Raw genomic sequence first — 20350 nt, forward strand, 5'->3', positions numbered from 1 at the left:
ATTAGAATGGGAGTCGCTGCGTTTCTTGAAGAAAATTTTGCACAGCAGAGCGCACACTCCTGTCGCTTCGTCCAAGCAAAGAAGCGCCAATGGAAAGAACCGCGGAAGACACAGGCAAGCCCAGTTGATGAAATGGAATTTGCAAAAGACGCTTCCTCAAATGAGAAAAGCGGCGGCAGAACTGCAGGAAGTGATCTATTGTCTCAGGTTCGGCACAAAAAGGGCACAGTGGGGAAGCTGGGGAAGATATGAGGCCATCATATGCACCGGCTTTTTGCATGGAACTTAAATGCTGCAGAGAGTATTTTCTCAGTAATTAGACAGTAATCTTTGGGTGTTTAATCCGCAGAGGCTACAGCCTTTACACAGTAAAAAAGCCTTAAAAGACCGGCCAGTTAATATTTGGCAAGCACCAAACGATTTGTACCACCCTTGTGCTCTTGTTTATCTTCACGCAGGGGAGAGCTGACCTCCCTGGTTCAATATTCCCAGTTTTGGCTGGGTTAAATATGTCCCTGCAGAGGCATATCATCATTTATTTTTCATGGGCTAAACCAGGGATCCATCCGCAGGTTTTAGAGTCTAATTTCACTATTGTTTTTCACAGAAATGCAAAGAAAAATGTGGTTGCTAAAGTGAAAGCTTTTCTACTCTCCTACGTAGCTTCATCGTCATGTGCGCCGTATGCGCCGTGTCCCTGCGTTTGACCTTCAACCGAGGAGAAATCACGTGACAGCTATGACGCCATTCAGCCGTCGTCGCCACCGAAACCGCTCTCGCCGCTGCTTTTATAGGCCATCGGCTTTGATTGTGTTCACTTGGGTTGACGTAAACAATGTTCTAGACTGCGATACTTTTGAGGAAAGCACGACCGCAGAACGGGCTCCCTGGCTCAATAAACGCCTCAGTCGCGCTTTGAGGTACCTGGCAGGGGTGAGCGAGAGATGTGGGTGGCATGCATTAGCTTCGACAACATTGTGGCCGATACACGGCACTGCAGCAATAGGCCTCAGCGTCTATTGGTTGACCAACCTCTCGAGATTTAACTTCCACCTGCCAGGGTGGCAGAGTGGGTGCGCTGCATATCCACTGTGCGGAATGCACTACTTGCACGGTAGACCACAGCTTCCGCTCTGTGACTAGGTTCAGCAGTAGTTAAATCGCAGCAAATTTTTCTGAACTCACGGGCTCATTAGGTGGAGCAAGACAATCTGTACAGCGTGGTCAAATGGAGTGTCGTCTTCCTTCCTTGGTGCTAGAACCATTCAATTCAGTTTAATTCGCCGCTTCGTAGCAGTGTTTGACGGATACCCCACACTCGTCTCTTCATAGTCTCGATGTCGCACCGGAAGACAGTCCAGGATTTTTCCGGCGTGCTTTATCAATTAATTGCTGGGATTGGCAGCAATGCTCCATTAAACGCGTACAAAAATTGCCACGTAAGGGTTAGGGTCCCAGTGACGAAGTTCTATTTCGAAGAAAAACTCGAGAACGGTTTTCCTAAATGAGGCCGTCACATTGCTGCTGCTGACGGCATTGATCAAGATGCTGCTAACCAGCCGTATGTCCTCACAACTCTGAAAGCGATCGTGACGAAAAACAACGCTGTCCGTGTCATGGAAGACCAGGTTGAAATCGGCCTGTTCACGAAAAGATGCGACTTCTTGTTGAGTCCGAAGCCAGCGGTTTTTCACCCGGAGCTGGCGTTTATCATGGAAGCTCGGTATCCTCCAGGCCAGAGTGTGCATTTTCAGCAGGCGCAGCACGTCGTATCAGATATCCGCGATCAATTTCCGGTAATCATTCACATATTCCGCCCTCGTTGCCACACATTTCGGTCTGGTTGCAGTATTCTTTCTCTGGCTGTGTTCCTACTTTCTGTACCAAGACCAGGTTTCCAGCTTTGCCACCATTGTCCTCTTCTCACTCCGCACATTTTTAGGCCACAGCCCTTCTGATAGTGTGACGACTGCTGTTCGCTAACGTAGCCTGACGCTTGTGGTCTAGATGATGGGCATGTTTTTTCTAGGCAACTACGTACTAACGACCATCATTGCGATAGAAAGCGTTCCGATGAGCAAGAGCGGCCAAAAAGACATGGCACAGCTAGAAAGGTTGTTGAAGAAGACCGAGTTCAAATTTGAGCAACTCGTCAGTGGAGGGTATGGTTGCCAGTTGCATATTTTGAAGGTTCTAGATTTCGGAAGACAAACGTTTTGGTTGATGCCTTATCACGTTATAAGTAAAGTTGCCTCAGGGACCGGAGAACCTGAACATGTTACGAGAAATCATCGCTCAGCAGATACGTTGTTTTGTCAAAATGAAACGGGGGCGAAATATTGTCTCCTGCAAGATAGAACCTGGTGCCTAAGAAGCACTGTGGTCTCATTCATCAGATATCCTACATGCACAAGATGAATCCACACAGGCGAGCACAACTCTTGTCTTCGGTGGTTTTCATTATTTATTCCTATATGCGGAGATTATCTGTCTTATATAAAAGTTTGCAACTATCGCCATGTCAGCGATTTATTGAACTCTCTTCATAATGTGCGCGTAAACTTTTTGGCTAATCAGCGTGCAGCATGTAAAGACCACAACCAAACAGAAATGTAGAAGACAATACAGCGCTAATGAGAGGGAGGCCAGCTTTTGATTTCCGACACTCGGCCTTCCAGGCAACACAGATCGGCAGCAAGCTATTTCACAGATCGGTCACTTTCGCATACTGACCACTCGCGCAACAGGCACATTCTCACAGCCATATACTGCATACGAAGCGAGCTGAACTTAATAACTTGCCAATCGCCGAGGAGGAGCATTTTGGCAGATCAGTTCGCAGAAATTCAGGCAATGAATAACAAATGTTGTGTGAGAAAATCGGAGTATTACCACCAACATGTGCAATATTACGATACTTCAGTTCCTCTCACGGATTTTTTCTGGCATTTTCAGACACAACTGAAATTCGTTCTCATGTTACAGCGAACCTTTTCGTATTGCTATACCTGTAAAGTTTGTCGTCTGCGAAAAAATATCCGGCGTCTCTGATACTATATTTCATGATAGGTTGAAAGGCATTTTGACTCATAACGAAATGCCCGCTGGATGGTTAGCAAAGGTCTGACCGTGACGTGTGAGAGTTAAATTGATGATTGGCCAAGAAAGGTCGCGTGACCTTACATCATCATCCAAGCCATACCACCATGGCAGACAGCAAATTGTCCATGGTGTTCCGTTCTTCCTGGAGGCAGGGGCCCATGACAGTGAAATCAAATGAAATTTCATGACCACCAACACCGGACGTTGTTGGAATTTACAGCCTACACAGGTTATCCTATGTACTTCCTGTAAAGACGCAAATCAGATGCACAAGAAATGTGGACAGGCAAAATCTTTGTCGACACAGCGTAGGTCCAAGCCAAGTAGGAAGGAAGGAAGGAAGGCCTCAGACGTTGCTGGCACATACCCACTACGGGGGAGTGGCCAAGACACAGGCGGTTACTTACTGTATACAGGAAAGTTTTGACGGGAAAAGGAGTGGTAATAGTATGTAGCTTAAGAGATTGGAAAAGGGAAGGAAAGGGGTCCAGTTAACTTGGAGATCAAAGACGGGACAATTGCTTAATGTGCATAATAGTACACAATGCCTGTAATGTTGCAATGTCGTACTGATTGAGGGCGGGAAAAAGAAATTAGAATGGGAGTCGCTGCGTTTCTTGAAGAAAATTTTGCACAGCAGAGCGCACACTCCTGTCGCTTCGTCCAAGCAAAGAAGCGCCAATGGAAAGAACCGCGGAAGACACAGGCAAGCCCAGTTGATGAAATGGAATTTGCAAAAGACGCTTCCTCAAATGAGAAAAGCGGCGGCAGAACTGCAGGAAGTGATCTATTGTCTCAGGTTCGGCACAAAAAGGGCACAGTGGGGAAGCTGCCAGGCCAGATCTGTGTTCGAGAGCGTCAGCTTCGTCTTCTTCGCAAACTGAAATGCGTAAGCTTCGTCTTCTTCAGCTTTCTCTCCTTCAGCGACACTGGCCGCTGGAGCAGCAAACCCCAATTGTATGCCTTACAATGCCTTCGGGGTGAAAAGGCGCCATCGTGGCGGTCTAAAGGCACGAGATGATAGCGGGGTCGTAATAGGGTTTCAGGCGGTCGGAGTGGACGATTTCGCGGCCGCGGCGTCGATGATCAGGCGAAGGCGTGAGGGGCTCGACGAGGTAGTTATCTGGAGATGTCTGCTAAACTACGCGATAGGGGCCGTGGTATTTGCTTAGCAGTTTTGTCGACAGGCCCGGGCTGGAGGAGGGCACCAAAAGCCAAACTAAGGAGTCAGGAATGTAAGCCGGCGGCAGACAGGTAGAAGTGGCGCGGGCACTTTTCTGACGTTACTGATCGTGGGCTGTAAAGGAACGGGGAAGTTGGCGGCATTCTTCGGCATGCGCAGCGGCTTGAGAGACGGTTGTAAATTCGGAGGAATCTGGGTGGTAAGGGAGTATGGTGTCCATAATTCAAAATGGCTCCCGGCCGTAGAGAAGAAAATACGGGGAAAAACCAGTAGTAGCTTGCATTTCAGAATTGTAAGCATAAGTAACGAATGCTAGAATGCAGTCCCAGTTGGAGTGATCGGATGAAATGTACTTCATGTCGGCGAGGGTCCGGTTAAAGCGCTCGGTCATGCCGTTCATCTGGGGATGGTAAGATGAAGTAGTACGGTGGACGATGTGACACTCCCGAAGAAGGGCCTCCAGGACGCTGGACAAGAAGACGCGACCTCGGTCGCTGAGCAATTCCTGAGGCGCCCCGTGGCGAACAATGATGTTTTTAAGTATGAAACCGGCGACGTCGGAAGCCGTTGCAGCTGGTAACGGGGAAGTTTCCGCATAGCGCTTGAGATGATCTATGGCGACAATGATCCAACGGTGCCTATCAGAAGTGCTAGGAAGAGGGCCATAAAGGTCGATTCCAACACGGTCGAAAGGGCGGGCCGGACAAGGTAAAGGTTGCAGAGGAGCTGGTGAGTGCTGTGGTGGATCCTTGCGCCGCTGACATTCGAAGCAAGAGCGGCCGTACTGACTCGCCAATAATACCGAAGACGTAGGCGGGTCAAAGTTTTCAGCAGACCGGCATGAGCGCATTGCGGGTCGTCATGATAACTGGCACAAATAGCGTTGCGCAGATGCCTGGGAATCAGGAGCAGTCATTTGCGAGCATCTGGTGGGTAGTTGAAACGGTACAGCAGCTGGTCACGCACGACAAAGTGACGGGTTTGACGACGGAGTGCTCTAGAAGGGGAGCTGGCAGAGCGGTTGGCTAAGATATCGAGAATAGAAGCTATCCAAGGATCCTTGCGCTGCTCAGAAGCTAAATCAGTGGTATTGAAAGAAGGCGTGAGGCTAGAAATAGAGGGTTGGTCGAGCTCAGAGGACACAGGGGAGCGTGAGTGGGCGTCAGCGTCGGAGTGTTTGCGTCCGGAGCGGTAAATAACCTGAATGTCGTAGTCTTGTAATTGGAGAGCCCAAAGGGCGAGGCGGCCGGAACTATCCTTGAGTGACGACATCCAGCAAAGGGCATGTTGATCTCTGATGACAGCGAACGGGCGCCCATATATGTAAGGGCGAAATTTTGTGATCGCTAAATAATTGCCAAACATTCTTTTTCTGTGACGGAATAATTAGTATCCGGTTTTGTGAGTGCACGGCTTGCATAAGCAACGATGTACTCATTGAAGCCAGGTTTCCGCTGAGCAAGAACGGCACCCAGGCCGATGCCGCTGGCGTCCGTGTGCAGTTCTGTAGGGGCGCAAGGGTCGAAATGGCGCAAGATCGGAGGGGAGGTGAGAAGATGGGGCAGCATGGCAAAAGCTTCGTCGCATGCAGTGGACCAGGCCGGTAAGTCGTGGCCGCCGGCGAGAAGTTGTGTCAGTGGGGCGATAACTGCAGCAAAATTCTTGACGAACCGTCGAAAGTACGAGCAAAGTCCAATAAAGCTTCTAAGTTCTTTCAGGGAGGTTGGCTTCGGGAAATCAGCAACTGCTCGTAGCTTGGCAGAGTCCGGGAGGACACCATTCTTGGACCTGACGTGGCCTAAGATAGTCAGCTGTCTGGTGCCAAAGTGACACTTCATCAAATTAAGCTGCAGGCCAGCGTCACTGAGACACTGAAGTAGACTGTCAAGACGAAGATGAGACGGAAAATCCGGGGAGAATACGACAACATCGTCCAAGAAGCAGAGGCATGTTTGCCATTTTAGCCCGCGTAGGATGTTGTCCATCATGCGCTCGAAAGTTGCCGGTGCGTTGCAGAGACCGAAGGGCAGCATATTAAATTCATACAGCCCATCAGGTGTAATGAAAGCTGTTTTCGGGCGATCAGCTTCGGCCATCGGCACCTGCCAGTATCCAGAGCGCAGATATAACGAAGAAAAGTACTCTGCCCCCTGCAGGCAGTCAAGAGCGTAATCTATACGAGGCAGGGGGTAGACGTCTTTCCGAGGAATTTCGTTTAGCCGGCGATAGTCGACGCAGAATCTAATGGAACCGTCCTTTTTCTTGACGAGTATAGCGGGAGAAGCCCACGGGCTGTGAGAGGGCTGGATCACTCCACGGTGTAGCATTTAGCTCACCTGATCATCAATTATGCGGCGCTCATCGCAGGAGACGCGGTAAGGGCGCTGGCGCAAAGGTCGATGTGTTGCAGTGTCGATATGGTGGCGAACCGCTGTCGCACAACCCAAGGCGTCTTGATGAGAATCGAAGGACGCGCGGAAGAGCTGAAGCAAGGCGACTAGCTGGGCGCGTTGGAGAGGTGGCAGAGCGGCATCGATGGAATCGGCAAGACGGTCGGGTGAAGTTTGATCGGTTGCGACGATGGGAGGAGTGAGGGCATTGATGTCATACACGGGAGGGTCATCCGGAACAGGTGAAGCGTCGTCGAGATCGATGACATCAACCGTGCCAAGCGACTCTCTCCGAAATAAAGTGGTTGGGATAGGCAACGGGTTCGCAACGTACAGGGCGCTACAACCACCAGAAATTGTAAGCACAGCATGTGGGAGCATGACAGATTTGCGGTGCGCACAAAGGGGTGAGGGCGAAAAAAGGATAGTAGCGTCAGAGAGTGCAGCGCAAGTAAGGGGCACAAGAACAGAAGAGAAAGCCGGCACGTCGGTGTCGTCAGTGGCGAGAATATGCGCGGCAGTAGCAGGGGAGGCGTCCACAAGAGTATCACACAGCGGCGACAAATCAATTTGAGCACGTGCACAGTCGATGATTGTGTGATGCGCGAACAGAAAGTACCAACCGAGGATGATGTCGTGAGAGGAGCGGGCAAGAACGAAGAACTTAGTGGTGCAGGAGAGGCCTTTGGATTCATAGGTTCATAGGTAAATTCATAGGTATCGTCTCTCGCCATAAATATATCTTACCTACAAAGACAAAACTTGACCTTTACTATGCATTCCTATTTTCATACGTAGAGTGCTGCTATTTGGTATGGGGAAATACTACAGTGTCCAATTTGCAAATGCTTTTTCTTCAACAGAAGAAAATGCTGCGAGTCATTTCAAATTCCTGCTATGACGCCCCAACTCGCCCCATTCGAATAAAATACAAAATAATTCCAGTTCCTAGGTTGTTTGAGTGCAGGTTTGCCTGTTTTTATAAAAGACAGACTGCAAGAGATGACCCCTTTTTGTCCCGTATTGTGCAGCTGGTACCACACAACACACCGTATACCATTAGAAACGCTGAAATGTTTTCGGTACCCAGATGTAGAACAAACTATGGTTTTGCTATGCTGACATATATACTACCAAGATGTACCCTTCCCTTTATAACAATATAAACACAATTTCTTTTCGTGCACTTCGTGAAACTTTTATTGATTAGGTTGTATTAGTACTGAAATACATATTTCGACCGTTTTTTCTTTCCTTGTCATTGTTTAATATATCTTACCCCCTACCTGCATTATAGCACAATCTGTTTTATTTGAGATGTGATTTGTTATATGTATGCCGCAAGAACTGCCGCTGCTGTCATCGTCGGCTTTTTCGGGTGACGAAGCCCGTCAAGCGGTTATTGTGAACCGCTTTTATTTCGTCACCCACGCTTTCTGTAATGGCAAAAAGCGAAAATAAACAAACAAATGCAAACGCATTCCCCCTCAAAAACATCTTTGTCTCACCGACAACTTCAGTCTTTTTGAAAAGAATCGTTTCATCTCTTCATCAGTTACCCGCTCGGGCCATTGTCCCATTACCGCTTGAAGAACCCGCCGTAAGGTGTGGTCACGTGATGTTTCCCGCGCAATATCCTACTTTGTTATTAGAAAAGTCTCTCACCGAAGTGCGTAGCAGGAGGTTACTCCGTCGTCATATTCCTTCTCGCCACTCCTAAACAGCGGTAGACGCGAGATAGAGTCTGCCTCTACGTTGCTTTCCCTTGAACGATAGGCGATATTGTAACGACAGGCCGATAGCGTAATTGCCCTCCTCTGCAAACGAGCAGCGGCAATGCTTGTTGTTCTTGTTTTGGGACAGGGTATCGTCTGTAAAGGCTTGTGGTCAGTTACCAAGCTGGGCTGTCTGCCGTAAATATAATAATAGAACTTACTAATTCCGAAGACTAAAACTAGCGCTTCTCGCTCTAACTGGCTGTACTTCCGTTCACTCGGCGATAATGTGCTTGATGCAAACACGATCTGCCGCCAGGAACCATCTTGTTCCACTTTCATTAAGACGGCACCCAGCCCATAAGATGAGGCATCGCACTCTACTTGAAGCTTGGCTTCCGGATTGTAATATGCCTTCACCGGCGATTTTATTACCACCTTTTTATGTTTTTTAAACGCTATGTCGCACTGTTCACTCGAGACTTACGGCGCATTCTTTCACAGGAGCTGATTCAGTGGGAAGATGACTGTTGATAACTCTAGCAAAAATTTTCAGTAGCATGTTAACATGCCCGCAAACGTTCTCAACTGTTTTTAATTGGCTGGGACGGAGGCTTCTGATACGGCCTTTACCTTCTCAGGTTATGCTGCTATTTCCTGTTTACTGACCACATGACCCAAAAACTGCGATCCTTGATTAAAAATTCACACTTCTCTGCCTTAATCCACACTCCTCGTTCTTCCAACCGATCCAGTATAGCATCCAGGTTCACTAGGTGCTCCATTTCGTTCCAGCCCGTGACGAGAACATCATTTAGGTAGCATATTACACCATTCAATCTCTTTAACATGTTGTCCATTATATATTGAAAAAGCGCAGGTGCACCTGCCACCCCAAAAGCTAAGTGATATACTTTATACTGTGCTTTCTGCGTATTGAGGGTGAGGTACTCGCGCTAAACCTTATTCATAACCAGTTGCTGATAAGCTCTACTCAGGTCAATCTTCGAGAACACCTGCCTTCTCGAAAGTGCGGCCTAGATTTCTTTCATCTTGGGTAAGAGGTAGTGGTCAATTTTTAAGCAAGGGTTCAAACAGGCCTAATAATCCCCGCAAATGTGTACGCTGCCATCTTTTTTACCACTAGTACAATTGGTGAAGCGAAAGAACTGTTCGAAATGTGCTCGATCTCGCCCGGACTAACTAGTTTTTCCAGTTCTTTCTCCACCGCTTCTTTCAGTGCGAACGGAATGCTTATGGCTTTACAAAACTTTGAATGTTGTTCCGGCTAAGGAAAAGTTGAGCTTGCTCATCTTGAATTTCGCCGAGTTCATCGATGAACAACTGAGGATATCGGATTCAGACTTGTTCCAAGGCCCGGCGGTCCTGCGCAACCACACGACTAAAGCTACTGCAATTGAGCCTGAGCTGATAGAGCCAGTCTCGTCCTATGAGAGCAGGACCCTCCTGGTAGAAATTTTGCAGAAATAGCTGCAGAGACTGGTGGTGATGTTTCACGTTTACTGTTAGTACCCTTTTTTTGGCGCACGCACTTCCCTGTGTAAGTACGAAGCAACACCGATGCCGGGCGTAACTTCAGCTGTGGGAAACATGAGCGAAACAAAAAGCACTGCACCACCGACACCGCAGCTCCAGTGTCTAGCTCTATGTCAAGCAGCACTCCCTGAATACACATCGTAAAGCGTATAGCATGTTGGTGCGGCTTCTCAAGCGTTGTTTACAACAGTGGCTCGATGTCTTCCTCGGTCTCGAACACGCCGAAGCTTCGCCTCTGGGAGTTTGTGTTCCATTTGTTTTGTCCGCTCGCTTTCGGAGGGTGCGAACTATAGATGTCAGCTGGGAGCGGCACGCTTTGTGAATATGCTCTACTGGGAGGCGTCTAAAGCAAGTCACTGTTCGGAGCCGGCAATCCCGGTGTCGATAACGCAAGCCACATCGCGTGCACGGCGAACCATCCCGTGCAAGGAACTCTTCTGCAGAAATCTTTTGAAGGTCCTCCTGGGTTGCACTTCTAGGTGGGCACTCTGACATTCTTGGAAGCCACCACTACTGATAAGGCTGTCTCAAGCGCGCCTTTTTGAATGTCAAAGATACATCCTCAACGAAAAGTCTCTTCTGGATGCCATCGCTGGCCAAAGTTTTTTCTAAGTTCTCTCCAAAGTTGGATGTTTCTGCAGATCGCTTGAGGGCTGCCACGAATTGCGCGATGGTCTCTGTTTGTTTTTGCGTCTTTTGGTAAACCTTTGCGCTTTTCGCGATAATCTATGGCTTGGGCGAAAGATTGTCACATATATTAAGGAGCCTAAATTAAATTTTAGAGGCAAGAGGTGTGAAGAAGACGAAGTGGATTAACCGAAGAATAAAGAAGAGGGAAAAGAAGCATTCGGTGAGTTGGATAGAGATGATTGGTGGAGAAGAGGAGACGACGACGACAAGGCTTAAGTGGACTAACACCGAGGCTATAAAAGGGCGAGTTAGAGAGAGACATTGGGGGAACAGCAGAGAAGCGGAGGCTCCGGCGGGTCAGGGACACTTTGACTGGAAGAGAGCGGCGCCGGCTACTGCTCCGGTCAGCTCGCATTCTACGACTTCGCATCGTGGACTTTCTCCCGTGACTGAGCCCATTCCGGGGAGTCAGCGGAGGACGCTACCACCTGCTATGGCCAGGGGTGTCTCCAGCGCTGTTGCCACTCATCCGGATGGTGCCCCCAACGCCAACAACACCGGCATCACCTCCACGGGCGCTTTGACCTGGAGCTTGTACGACGCAGCCAGCGATGCCGCCAGCAACGCCAGCCCAAGCATTCCGAACGGAGCCTTGACGCCACCTACTGGGTCTATACAACGCCGCAGCCGCACCGAACCAACCGTGAGCACGAAAGCCGACCGCTAATACTAGAACGCTAGTAGTAGACGCTTGTAGCAGTGTGCCCGGGTCGTGTGTATTTATAGTCTGTGTTTCGTGTTAGTATTGCATTCTAGTGTGCGTGTCACGTAGGGCTTATTAAATGTGCGTTTGTGTGGGTACACCTGTCGCCTATTCCATTCTTTTAAGCCATCCAGCCAACCGACTATCTTCTGTGGCGATTCTGGACCCAGCACACAACACACCGCAGAGGTCCAGCACACACCAAACGCAGACCTTTAACACAGCACACCAAATTGCGCTTTCAGAACACTAACATACCACTGCCACTGTCCGCACAGAGTCCTTAATAAACATGTTCGTGTCCACAACACACTCCCTTGTATAATCACAACACCAACAGCAACAACAACAAGATAAATCCCAGAGATACATTAACACAACAACAACAAGATACATCTCAGAGAAACCTAGAGCTGTTTAGTTGGCTATATCTGTAAACAAGTTTAATTTGCTACACATGACCTCGTTTTTGTCTGGCCCATCCGAAAACGTCTCCCTTTTGATTTGGAGTAGAGCTGTGATCGTCTGTCTTCATTCACATTGGGCTTCATTAGCATTCATCCTCTCCTGCATTTTTCTTCCCACTGCACGTGGGCACCTCGGCAACATCACCTGTCTCGGCTACTACCGAGCATGGTACCTTGGGGGCGTACCGTACGGTAACTTTTTCTTCGTACTTCTTCAACATATTTACATGGAAAACCCTCTTAGTGCCATCTATCAATACCTCATAATCCATGTCCTTTTTCTTCCACGTCACAAGGTACGGGCGGTTACACTGCATCAGTAACTTATTATGATCCGTGGGTAGCAGGACAAGAACCCTGTCGCCCGGATTCAGGTTTCTGTGAATGTCTTTCTTGTCATAATATCCCTTATAGCGTTCACACTCCTTTTCCGGGCATTGATGTGCAAGTATGTATGTTTCATTCAACCTGTCCAGCAACTCAAGAACGCATGTGTATGTTGTCTAGTGGCAATCTCTTTACTAGCCCCCAGCTCCTTGAGTATTGAAAGTGGGCATCTAACGGTTCTCCCATACAACATCTCGAAGGGCGACAAACCAAGGCTCGTTTGCGGTACTTCGCGGTAAGCGAACAAAAGAGCTGAGAGATATCTATCCCAATCAGTGGGTCTCTCCTGGCACATTTTCTTGATCATGTTTTTGAGGGTGCCATTGAACCGCTCTACAAGCTCATTACACATGGGACGGTAAGGCGTCGTCAGTAACTGCCTTACTGACAAAAGGCGGTTAACCTCCTTCATTAGTTCCGATGTGAAGTTTGAGCCCCGGTCACTCAAAATTTCCCTTGGGAACCCATAACGCGAAAACATTTCCACGAGACCCTCCGCCACTAGGATACTGTCAATAGTTCTCAGTGGAAAAGCGTCAGGATAACGAGTGGTCACGTCAACCAGAGTAAGCACATATCTATTGCCTTTGACGGATACTGGAGTGATTGGCCCCACATGTCAATCGCCAGTCGCTGAAACGGTAGGTCGATGGCTGGCATCTTGCCCAGAGGTACGGGACCAACTCTTTCTTTCGGAACTGTGCGCTGGCACACGTCACATGAGCGAACAAAGCGCTTAACGCCACTCTGAACACCCGGCCAAAAGAACTCCTAGGTGACCCTAGACACCGTTTTTTGAACACCCTGGGGTCCGGCCATGATGGCGTCATGTCCTAAGCGTAGCATGGTCTCTCGCATATCTCTCGGTAACACCAGCTGTTGGACCCGCCTTCCTGAACTAAATATGCATTCCCTGTGCAAAAGACCATTTACCAATTGATTCTCGAATGACGTCCGACTCTTCTTTCTTTTGACCTTTTCCCCGGCTCTTTCGAAGCAAGCCTTCAAGCTCGGGTCTTCCTTTTGCCTAATTGCAATTTCGCCCGGTGTTACGCTCAGGCACATCGTAACAGGAGCAGAGAGCGAACGCGGCGCTGCTCGGGCTGTCGCTTGTGCTCTTGTCTCCACTGCCGACGAGAAACTGACCGCACCTGTCTGAGCTGTCGCGGGCCTTTCCTCCTTTGGATGTTCTTCAACTTCGAGCAACCTCCACTCGGGATCGGGGTCTTCGACACTTCTTGCACCCGTAATGTTTCCCAATATGAGATCGTAGATGGGTTGGTCAACGCATTTTGCCACTACCTGCCCAGTATCATATGGCGTGGACACTGGAATTCTTGCTTTAGGAAGGTATCTTACTGTGCTATCTACAAGAGTGACGGCCGACGCTTCCCCTGTAAGATCCTCGTCCTTCACCAGGCTTCTCTGAACCAAGACTGTGTTGGCTCCGCTGTCTCTAAGCCCCAATATAGGACGGTCCCCTATTTGCCCAACCACCACTGGCATTGCTGCTTTCGACTTGGGTGTTCCACTCACTGCCTCATTTTCCAGCGGTGTTTGCTCTCCTTTCAGCTGTGGAACTTCGGGTGGCGTGACAAGTTCTACCCTAGAGTCGACAACGCATGCAGCTTGGTCCTGCGTTCTGTATCGGCGCTCATCCACAGTCTGCCCTCTCCTCTTACAACCTTGACACACAACCTGTGTTTTTTGGGCAGCGCTACTAATTCGACAGTCAGCTGCACTGTGTCCCACCTTGCCGCAGAGAAAGCACCTTATTGGGGCCTTAGAAGCACCGCCATATGCTCTTGGTTTTGCCGCATCTGTCTCTAAGGTGTTTTGGTTTTCCTCCTTTGCCTTACTCAAGTTTCTTAGCCACTTCAGCCTCGAGGAATTGGTCTGCAATGTCGTCGAACTCTTCCAATGAACACAACTTTCTTTCAGGAATAGCGCTAGCTTTGAGTTGCAACATGCTAAAAATTGCTCTGTGACCAGATTGTCGCGCACACCTTCAAAACGCTTTTCTGTGTTTGACATATCAAGCCACCTATCAAAATAGTTGGTCAGCCTGCAGGAAAACTGCTTAGGGGTTTCCGAATCCTCAGGTTTCGCGGTGCGAAATCTCTCACGAAAACTCTCAGCCGTAAGCCTGAATTTTTGGAGGAATGCCTTTTTGACTTTCTCGTAGTTCATGGAAACAGCAACAGGCATCCTTGCAAACACATTCAGCGCCTCTCCGACTTAACACATGCTCAATGCCGTGGCCCATTCACTGCGCTCCCAGCCTCTCCCCAAACCTATCCGCTCGAAACGTTGCAGGTATGCATCCAAATTATCTCTCGTCATCGAAAGGAGCCATCAGCTTTCTTGGACAAACTCTGGCCGGTCTAAGAGATTCTGTACCCGCTAAGGAACGCTGATCATTGTCCGTGATCTCCTCATATCCTCCCGCGACATGAGCCTGTTTCCACAAAATAAACTCCCTCTCCCGTTCTATCCTCTTTTCCTCCATTTCTTCTACCTCCCGAGATCTCTTCTTTTCTCACTCTTCGGCCTCGCGAGCTCTTCTCTCTGCCTCGTGAGCTCTTATCTTCTCGCTCTTCTGCCTCGAGCGCGTCTGCGCGTGCTTGTGCCCTTTCCTCTCTCTGCCTCTTTCCCTTCTCCTCATAGAGATGCATCGCTTAACCCTAGCTAACCCTTGCTTAACCCTAGCTTGAGCGCCATTTCTAACGTTCTTCCCAAATCTATACTTTTCGCCGTCGAGAGATTGGAAAAATTTGAGACAAAGCAAAAAAGAAAAAGAAATGTATCCTGGCAGGCTCGCCACTTTGTCACGGATCTCTCCGGAAAACACTGGGACCGAAAGAATGGACTAGGCGACGGGTGTAGCCACACAAATGCACATTTAATACACCCTACGTGACACACACACTAGAACATAAAACTAACAAACCTAACACAAAAGACAGACTATAAATACACATGACCCGGGCACACTGCTACCAGCGTCTACTACTAGCGTTCTACTATAAGCGGTCGGCGTTCGTGCTCACGGTCGTTCGGTGCGGCTGCGGCGTTGTATGGACCCAGTAGGCGGCGTCGAGGCTGCGTTCGGCCTGCTTGGGCTGGCGTTGCTGGCGGCGTCACTGGCTGCGTCGTATAAGCTCCCGGGCCAAGCGCCCATGGAGGTGATGCCGGTGTTGTTGGCGTTGGGGGCACCACCCGGATGGGTTGGAACAGCGCTGCATACACCCCTGGCCATAGCAGGTGGTAGCGTCTTCCGCTGACTCCCCGGAACGGGCTTAGGCACGGCAGCAAGTCCACGATTCGAGGTCGTAGAATGCGAGCTGGCCCGAGCAGTAGCCGGCGTCGCTCTCTTTCAGTTAAAGTGTCCCTGACACGCCGGAGCCTCCGCTTCTCTGCTGTTTCCCCAATGCCTCGCGCTAACTCGCCCTTTTATAGCGTCGGTGTTAGTTCACGTAAGCCTTTTGTCGTCTTCTCTTCACCAATCATCTCTCCACCTCACCGAATGCTTCTCCGCTTATCATCCCTCTCCACCTGACCGAATGCTTCCTCTTCCTCTTCTTTATTCTTCGGTTAATCCACTTCGTCTTCTTCACACCTCTTTCCTTTAAAATTTAATTTAGGCTCCTTAGTATATGTGACAAAGATGCTCTTGTATTGCTTTCTGCAGTTTTAAAACCGAATAACTAGCCGGTGAGTCCAGGGCGGTCAAGCTATACAATAACTTGTACATCTTCGGACCCATGATGCTCAGGAAGACATCTACTTTGTTCGTGTCTGGAATCTTATTAACTCGCAGCAATGCATTATTCCTTTCTTCGTACGTTTCCCAATCAGGCTGAGATTCATCGAACAATTCCACTTGCCCTATCGAGATCATCCTGGATGTTTCCGAGTCGCTCCGTCGTGGTCCTTCTTGTACGCCTGGCTGAATATCCGTCCTAACAGATCCCGTGAGAACGGTCATCCGCCTGCTTCAAGATTCCATCCACGTCGCTGAAGGGTTGTCTAGCTTTGGGATTGGAAGCACACTGTAGCCGAAGTGTGAGAAGAACTCCGGTTTATTTTCAGCCGGCCGTCACACCACGGGTCCCGCTGGTTGACGACTGCCAGTGCAAACCAGCACGCCATGTACTTATATCGAGATAAAGACAGTCGACGGAGCGGCGCGAACACCTGCATGTGGCCATTATTTCGCTGCGTGCTTGTCGTGATACAAACATACATGTTACTTTCTGGTTACATGTTGGGAGCTGAGTACAGGATACTGACATCTTAGTATTCCACAAGCCAAGAAGCTTAAGTATACGAAGTTGTATAGCCCTCCCTCATTCTACAGTGCTAGAGGAGTTTCTTGTTTAAAACTAATCTGTAATGTTTTCATTAGAATATTGCTTACAATTACTCTAATAACTCTTGCTCTTTGTGTCAGGTATTATACGCATAAAAAGCCTGTTGTGAAAGGAAAACATGTCTGTTTTTTTTTGCTTGCCCTAACAGACAGAGCGTTCCATTGCATCATAAACGAAAACGTTTTCATGAAGAGTTCTGTGCACATCTTTCTGAACGATGTTAATCCGTTGGACTCTACTTGAATTCAAGATAGGGAGAATATTGTCCCCTATGTTAGCATACAGCGTGTTTTTTTTTCCATCGACCCTTAAAGAGCATTGTCGGACGATGCTAGTCAAACAATGCTCCATCTGCTCTTTCTAACTAGCATCGTTTGAGGATGCTAGTCAGAAACGTGCTCAGAGAAAAGACAGCAAGAAATGTTCCCAAAAAAAGACAAACTGGTTTTGGAATTCGAAACCCGAGATGGCGCTGCTTTATCCTATTTGTTCTGATATAGGCATCAAGAAGGAGATTTACACTGCGGGTCGCAGGGTCGTACGTACGTGCAAATCTTGCCAAATGTGGCACATTGTGAACTTTGCCTGCGCGATCTGGACTAGCGAGCGTTCATCGAAATGTTGCATAAATTTGAAAGCTTTAAGTATCGCCCGAAAGCGAACAGAAGGGGATGAGAACATATTGTACGCAGTTGGCATCAAAGATTACAATACTGAACTCCTAAATTTTAGAGCAGTGGATTTCGTACTTTAGAAGTCGAAAAATACGACACATTCGCACAAAAATACATCAGAAAGATGTGTTGTCCTGTTGTTGCGAAAAATATTTCTGCAGATTGCAAAATTGCCCTGTTGCGACCGAACTGTCAGGGAGCTGGACATTATTGTAAAAAATCTTGCTGTTGTAAAAAAATGTTTTGTTGTCAGGTCTAAAAAGGGTACGGAAAAAATTCTCTTTACTTCAGAAGGTTTCTGTTGTGTTTTTCGCTTAGGTATTTTTTGTTCTCTTGTCTTTTTGCGCATGCAGTGGCAGAACTCTGCGGAATGGACAGTTTTGAGATCCACTGTATATCTCACCAGAAGCCACCAAGCAGAGGTACACTCACATTTCTTGGCCAAGAGGTGCTAACTAATTTGTTAAAGGTCATGGCGCCGGCTGTCTTCGCCGAGGGCTTAATGAACAGCCGCGCCTTCTTTCCCTATAGAATAACAATGTCCTAGTTTCAGGACTTCTCTTTCATAATGCTTTATTGTGACTTCTTTTGTGAAATTCTATACAGTGTCACTTATTATATAAGCTTTTTGACAAAGAGGAAGATACACACGTTTACTGTAATTTTGTTTGCCATATCTTGTTGCGTGGTCAGCAACTAATTCCTTAAAGAATGTATAGCAGTCCGAATCAAGTTCTTGTCCAATGGAGGCTTGACTTACTCGAAGATCGACCCAGCCACCTAAATATAGAGAGATAAAGAAAATAGTCAAATTTTTCTACATCGTGTGCAGAAGAAAACACTGAATAAAACATGCCGCAACTGCGCGCATGAACATAGCAAGGTAGGAAATCCCGGGGAAGAGCTCCTTCTGAGATAATATTAAAGCTACAGCAATTCACGCCTCAGCTCCCTAAACAGTGGAATTTTGCGTGAGAGTGTCAACAGCAAGCAGCACCAGAAGTCAAACAAGAATCACCCTAAACTAGAAGTGGAGGCGACAACATCTGATGGCCTGCGCGGGCCCGTCTTTCAAGGCAAGTTACGTCGAGGTACCCGCCAGCGCACACGGGCAAGCTGGTCGAGTAGCCATGGTGCGTTTATACCCTCATATGAAGCATGGGAACCGGTGATAGTAGACGCTGTGGGTCTGCTACCACAGGGTACAAACCCTACCTTAAGAGAGGGCGCAAAATAGATAGGAAAGTGTCCAAGACGCCTAAGCATGGTGTACCGTGCAGAAGGCAAGGGCCTTAGGCGTCGGCGCCAAGAGAGAGCAGTGCGCACTTCCGAAGTGGCATCGCCCTGCATGAAACTGCATTGCCTCCCTCTAAAGCTGAGGCAGTGAAGTTTATTTTTCAAAGCTAAGTGTGCGTAAAGCAAGAAGGAAGAAAGGCTCTTTAGAGACAAAGGATTTTGGTCAGTGTTAAGAAAAAACTGAAAAGCGCCGCATGGAAGCCAAAGCCTGCGTTTCGAAGGCATTTTAAAAAGCAATTTCTAAAGCAAGGACAACTTGTTTGTTGACAGTTGCTCGACCTGCGGTTGTGTTTAGTTCAACAATTATCTCCTCACCTTTCCAGAGCTAAGCGACTAAACCCTGTAGGATGAATTCCTGACTGGTGACGTCACTTTATTAAGTTGCAGAGGAGTTATCACTTAATGTCACATTCATTGGGGCAACCTAAAAAGATTGAAAAGTAACAAGCCCCTGCCTGCACCACTAACGTAGAACAGGCCTAATCCAGTACGACGATAAATGAAAAGGTCCGAAGGCCCTGATATAAATCTTCCGCCCGTAGGTGGGGAAAAATGAGAGGTGTGTGTAAAAAGCTACGTAGCGACCGACACGCGAGGGAGCGGGCCTTGGGAGACTCCCCTGATCTCCTCCGGGACGTAGCGGAGAGGATGGGTGAAATGGGTTATGGGTATTGGGATTGGAATGGGGAGTTCGAGCTTTTTGGTTTGATCCTTCATATATCTCGACTCCATTACTGGACTGCCACGCTCACGGGATACCCGACCATTCACAATTACAACGGGCTCCTACCGACAGAGACATGAATACCTAACCCATGGTGAGCTACCTCGGGCCCCTCCACGACTTCCACGGCTTGTGTTGGACCTGCGAGCTGGTTGCTTGATGTCGAGTGCTTTTCGCGGTTTTTCACACACAGGAAATATGTGTGGTGTGGTGGAGCCAATAGAAGCTTAGGTCATCAGCCTCTAGGCCCTCCAGCCCTCGGCACCATGACCTAAAACCTCAAGGGGAATCCACTTGTGCTTCCAACCAACCAACCATGCACTTAATTTCTCCTATTGAGGGGGGAGTGTTCAAGGCTGGGCTGACCGGGCCGCAAACCAAGAACGTGGCTTAGGGTGACATGACCCGGGCCTACTCAGCCGGTAATCCACAAAATCGATGGTTTTTGCACTGGCCGTACTACGCCCCTGTTCCTCGGGTCCCGCAATGACGCCAATGGCCCCGCGGTCAGCTGTGAGTCTGCCTCTCCGAGATCACGCTTCCGAGGAGTCTGGCTGCTGGAAGCCCCCGCGCGGACCTGGCCAATCCGTAGCCAGAAACCAGCGCTTCGGTCGACAGACGTGGACGCCCCCGAATGCGCAGGCGAGTAGCATGTATTTGAAAACCTTTTGAACTTTTACACGTGCCTTTCATGTCGGATTTCGTGGGTCCAACCTTGGTGTATCCCCAGGCCTGCCTCCGCTCAGGCATCGGGCTACACGAGCTCGACTGGCCCTCGCAGTCGCCTGGGAGTCGCTGCCACTCCTATAGGGTTTCGCATCCGCAGAGGATGGAATCCGGCCAGCTTATCCCCACCGCTATCTTTGCACCGGGGCAAAGCCTAGTAGCCGAAACTACACCGGCCCGTATCGGTTGGTTGGAGGGGGGATGGGGGGGAGGCACGAGCAGAATACTTATAAATTGGCGTAACCTTGAGAAACCGTTTAATGTTTAGTCTTACAAGCCCGTATTTAAGCTTCAATATCGTTGATAAGCCTGTCGCCAAACGTTAACCTTTCAACAGCTTAGATTTCCATGTAATCCCGTTCG

This window comes from Amblyomma americanum, chromosome 5 (genome assembly GCF_052857255.1).
Source record: "Amblyomma americanum isolate KBUSLIRL-KWMA chromosome 5, ASM5285725v1, whole genome shotgun sequence".
NCBI classification, from domain to species: domain Eukaryota; kingdom Metazoa; phylum Arthropoda; class Arachnida; order Ixodida; family Ixodidae; genus Amblyomma; species Amblyomma americanum.